Here is a 6,167-nt window from a genome sequence, read left to right on the forward strand (position 1 = left end):
ATGCAAACAAATTAGACCTAAGGTATTGTCACAAAGTTTTATGCAGTTTAATCAATTTCAACATGTGTGCACCAGTGGTGGTGGGCACAATTTCCAGTCTGTTATCAGGATCGATCCACATTCAGCACATTATATCTGCATCACCTGTGGCAAGAACAGAAATGATTTTGTTCATTAAATTTTTGATGTGGTTGACAGCTGCTTGTTAGACTCTGTCCTTGGTATGTGCTCATAGAAACAAGCCCAAGTTTCTAATGCCTGTTGGCCTAGAACACCAGGGAATAGGACCACCCCTGCCATTTCAGCATACCTCGTAACACCTGGTCCGCAACATCTGCCATAGTGCACCATATTGCTGGAAAAAGACTGTGTCTCGGGAGTCAGCCAGTCATAGTAACAGCCTGAGCATATCAAGGTAAGAGGTTTTTTTTCTGAGGATAAAATGGTCCCAGAATACCATCAACCACCAAACAACAGAACACATTCCCTGCCATGTACCTCTTCCATCACAGTATGTGGATTGGTAACATATCATTATCTTCTCACTGGATATGTATATACTCTGAATTGCCAACAAAACTGGCTTAGGCATGCGTATTCAAATACAGGGATTTGTAAACATACAGATTATGGCACTGCAGTGGGCAATGCCTATATAAGACAACATTTAACTGGCACAGATGCTAGATTGCTTAGTGCTGCTACAATTGCAGCTTATCAAGATTTACGTGAATTTGAATGTGGTGTTATAGTTGGCATATGAGCAATGGGACAAAGCATCTCCAACGTAAGAATGAAGTGGTTATTTTCATGAGCATTCAGTGAATATCCGGAATCTAGTAAAACATAAGATCTCCGACATCGTTGCAGCCGAAGAAAGATCCTGCAAAAACAGGACCAACAACTGAAGAGAATCATTCAAAGTGACAGAAGTGCAACCCTTCTGCATATTTCAATGCTGGGCCATGGACAAGTGTCAGAGTGTGAACCATCACCGATATGAACTTTTGTAGCGGAAGGTCCACTTGTGTACCCTTGATGACTGAACGACACAAAGCTTTATGCCTCACCTGGGTCCATCAACACCGATATTTGACTGTTGATGAGTGGAAACGCATTGCCTGGTCGGACAAGTCTCATTTCAAACTGTGTCGTGCAGTTGGACACGTACAGGCATGGAGACAACCTCTTGAATCTATGGACACTGCATGTCAGTAGGGGACAGTTGTAGCTGGTGGAGGCTCTGTAATGATGTAGGAGGCATGCAGTTGGAGAATATGGCTAGGTATGACCCTGGAAGGTGACACATACATAAGCATCCTGTCCATTGGGAATTCCGATGGACTCGGTCAATTCCAGCAGGACAGTGATACAGTTGGCAGGTCCAGAATTGCTACAAAGTGGTTCCTGGAACACTCTTCTAAATTTAAACACTTCCACTGGCCACTAAACTCCCCAGATTTGAACATTGAGCTTATCTGGTATGATTTGCAATGTGCTGCTCAGAAAAGATACTCACATAGCCCTCTATGCAGCATTCACAGTGTCAATTCCTTCCATCACTACTTCAGACAATAGTCATGCCCATGAGGCACAATCGATTACTAAACTTAGCCAGCACTGTACAACTGATGCGTGTTATGAAGATATAACATACTTTGCTCAGAGGCAATAAAAGTGTGTGGGTAAATACTTTAATCAAAACTGAACATGAATGCCCAATAATAGAGTTAAGTTCCAATATTTCCAGCTCTTGCTATGTACATGAAGTTTACTTTTAAAAACAAGAGTAGAAGGCTTAGATATATCATGCAAGATTATTTATAGTGATATTAATGTAGGTAAGATGTAAAGAGAGATTGAGGGGGGGCAGAGTTTTTTTTTATTTAATTATTTTTGAAATAGGAAGTCTTCATAGTTGTGAAGGCAAGATTTGTCATTGAGCAAGTAGACTGGTGCTGTATCTGTGTTGAAAGATATTTCAGTTCCTTCAAGAAAGTCAGATATCTTGCCTGGTTCTATTCTACACTGTTTGCCACAATTCTTGCCCAGTAACTCATTCTGCAAAGTCGGATTTGTTCTGGATGTTAGGACAGAGTGCATCCCTGTGCTTCTACCAGTTTGTTTATTGCAGAAGTTTGGACATACCTGACTTGTGATATTCTTGCTTAGTGCTTTCAGTATTGTGTTGCTTGTGAAGAAGCTTATTTTTATGTCATACAATTTGAAGAGGTTGGCATGAAATCTTCCCTGAGGAAGGTCAGCTTATTACAAAGATGGTCTTTCTGTTTGTGGGTGGTTGTCCAGAAACTGGTTGGTTTAATTTATGTATTACAGCGGGAATGTATTCATAACTGGAGGCAGCTGATTTTACAATTTGTGTTTCTTTTTGTCTTTCACTTGTATCCATTGGATCTTTACGCATGTGATTAAACATTCTTTTGAAGAACACATTTTTATATTGATATGGATGGTAACCCTGGTAATTGTTGGCTTCCTGGAAATTTCAGAATTTTATATAAAAAGTTTTGTTAATGTTTCATTCCTACAGTGACATGAAATGAATTGAATTTTGTGGTGTAATTTATTAATTTCTTCAGCTAGATTTTCCATTTCCTTTGGTTGTTCTGTTGAAAATAATGAAATGAGAGTGTCGCAATTTTCTGTATTCTCAATGAATAAACTTATTCTAGGTCCCTACAGCTGTTGTGTGATAATCTAGTGTAAATTCCTGCAGATAAGAAAGGGATTTTGAACTCATGTCCATATAGTTTCCATAAGCTGCACTCATATGCGATACTTATAGAAATGATTCTGGTTGTTATTGAGTACAGTGGTTCTACCTGACAGCAGTTTCTAGTGATTTAATGCATTTGCTGTCCCAATAGTAATTTTTGCCACACTGTGTGTGTTTCAGGACCTGCCAAGAATAACACTGCTGCCTTCCGACAGTTCTCTCAAAACCCGGTGATGTAAGCACGGGCATTAGAATGCTTTTGAGTCTCACAGCGAGACCACTAACAAGGTTTTGCCCCCTGCTGAACACCAAACCCACAGAGAGTCTGGTTTTCTTTTTGTGAAAGTGAAAATTGAACCATTGTGGGTGCTATGATTGTCAGTTTCCATTAACATGACACAAGCAGAGTTGCAGGTATTATAAAAAACGGTGCCATATCTTGGCGAACTTCTTTGATTTGTTAAGCACTGCCCTAAAAACAGCAGAATGCCAAAGTTATGAGGTGATGTGAGATATGCTTGATATCATTACAGCCCACTATAAACTAGAGATTGCTTCTGCCAAGTAATCAAAATGTGGTCCATAAAGAAACTTTGTTATTCCAGTAGGCAGCGGGTCATTGATGTTTAGTATGCTTGAGAGCTGTTCTTTGTTCACACAGTGTTACTCATGAAAAATGACATCTTAGGCATGTATTGACCTAACCAATGACAACTGGCTTTGGCGAAACTTATTACTAGTCAATACCTGTTATGTGTTCAGTTAATGAATTTACACATTTGTCTATCTGGCATAGCAGTTCACAATATTTTTCCCTTTCTTCTGTGGTGGTTTGTTCTCTCACACCCCTAGTCAAGAGGACCAACTGTCATGGTCTTAAATAGTCCTTGATTGGCATACATAATCCTTCCTAGTGTCTCTAGATCTTTCAAAGGAACATAAACATCTCACTTCATTTTTCTGTCTCTTCTCAGCCTTGAGAACCCAGTTCCGTGCACCACCAAGATTATATAGCCACTGGCCTAATTGGAGTGATTCTCACACATTCTAATTTCTCATTTCATCGCCTTTTAGTTTTTTCTTTGCTTTCTACTAAATCACAAGTTCTAGAAAACTTGCCTATTAAGTAAAACATATGCTCCCAACATAAAGGAACTTGCAGACCACACAGAAGACCTGAAAATTTAGTTTGATTTTGGAGCAGAACAACTGGTGTTGGCAGTAAAAAATTTTATAATTTTGGTGTGGAGCAACCTTACTTACCTTCTATTGTTGTGACAGAAATACTAATAAACATTTAACATGTATTTGGTCCAAAGAAGTTTATTTCTACAGTGTCTGCTAGGATGCCATTGTTTATCAGTGAACAATGTAAACCACAAAAAAGTAAATGAGAATAATAGGGTTTAGGAGCATACTTGTCACAACCATTGTAGTGGAAGTGCTTCTGCTATGACTAACATTGTGTGAATGTTTCTAACTGGATGACAGTAAGACCATGGTCAGTACTGGAACCTGAAAGTACCTTATCTTGCTCCTGCCCTTCTGCAGTAATATAAAAATGAAACAGAGTGTCTTCCAGTGTAGAATTTTAACATTTTAAAGTAGTTCCTACAACATGTTTCAGTATTCAGGTTGCAAAAGAAATTTTTGGAGCATCTGTCAACGTTTTCAATTGTATAACTGTGTCAAAATGTACGTACGTCTTGTTCAGCAGTATTCAGTTTGTAAATATTTCAAGAGAGATGTTCTTTTTAATTTATTAAATGCCACATCAGTAAAGTGGCAATCTATGGGATCAAATTGAGGCAGTTTTAATATTGGACCTGGTATGGCCTACAGATGCACCATTGGTTATTTATACTAAACACAAGCCTTAGAACAAAATGAATAGCACTGAATGTAAACAAAATTTGAAAGAGGTAAGTGCTGGCACAGATTGCATTGACTTGTTTATCAAGTTTTGTATTGTCATCAGAGCTAATAAAGTTATTGCCATTAACAATGAACATGAAGGAGTTATAAGTCTGTCTTGTATCAACTGGCCAAAATTGAAAACTAATCGGTTAATGTGAGAACAAGGGGACATAAGTGACAACATAATCTGGATCTTGGTGAAACAAACTCAAATGAATACAGATATTATTTAGTTACATTTACTAGCTGTTCTAGTTCCCCTCAACAATGTACAACTGCCTTTGGCTATGAGATTTAGCTTTATTGCAGCAAGAGAGAATGGATGCAAGGTATTTCAGTGTGTACTACAAGTATTTTGATGAATTTTCATTTTCAACAAGTAGTACATTCTGGCTGTAGGCATACAGTTTTAAATGTATTGGGCCTAATTATTGTTTCTATTGTAAACATGACTAGCATTAGTGGTCATGTAAAAACAGTAGCACATATTATGTAGCTCTATTTGCTGAAGAGCTACTCAGGTCAGAATATTACAACCTATTTGTAGCCCACCTTATTGGTGAAATTACTGTAGCTGTGAAGTTGTCATTTGGAACAGAAGCGCACAATAAAGTATTTTGAGACCAGCAGAAGTGCTTTTTACCAATGTATGTAGGTAGTTCTAACAATTTTTCGTCCAGTGAGTCTTCCACCTAGCTTATGGTTTAACACTATGTAGCAGTGAGATAACAGGTGACCATCGGCATGATTAAATGTTTCTTAAACTAACTGTTTCTGTAAGTTGATAAAATTAACCCTTAAGTAATAAAAATGGTCATGTATATAGTTGCACACTGAAGTCCCAAATTATATTTATAATGCAGTGTTTGTTAATGTTGTAATGTGCCTACGAAACATTTATGGTTGAAATTTACTGTAAAAGATAGATGAATTTAAAAAAAATGCTAATGGTCTTCTTAATTTTGTTGGTTCCATTGTTCCCATCACCTATTATGTATGTGAGAAATATTAGCAGTGAGGCTGTTTTGTTTTTTCGTATGGCATCGAGTAATTACTTCGTAGCTTATCCCAGAGGTTAAAAATGTTGTACTGCATGAAAGGCTTGGTAATTCTACAGAGTTGGAGTTGCACTACCTTTGAGCTGTGTACATTTTTTAAAATACAAGCAGGTATCAGTTTTATACTGTAAATGTCTTGGTAAGCTTTCCAGTGGAACAACCAGAAATCTGTGTGCAAATTAACACCATGCAAGCAGTGTAGGTAATGGTGACAGCTCTTTTAATACACCCTGTATATGAAAACAAACTACATACACACAATTTTCGAGTGTTTAGGAGAGGAAAAGAAGCTTTTTTTTATGTGACTGCCTCTAAATTTCTTTTTTTATAGGGGGAGATGATGATGGTATATGAAGCACTGGTTACCAGTTCAGCTGAATGCATTGTCACTATTTGAGCAAGCATATTCCAGTTGTGCCATAATGTAGACAGGTGATATTTTCTGAATTGCCCCT

Source organism: Schistocerca gregaria, unplaced genomic scaffold (assembly GCF_023897955.1).
Source record: "Schistocerca gregaria isolate iqSchGreg1 unplaced genomic scaffold, iqSchGreg1.2 ptg000266l, whole genome shotgun sequence".
NCBI classification, from domain to species: Eukaryota; Metazoa; Arthropoda; class Insecta; order Orthoptera; family Acrididae; genus Schistocerca; species Schistocerca gregaria.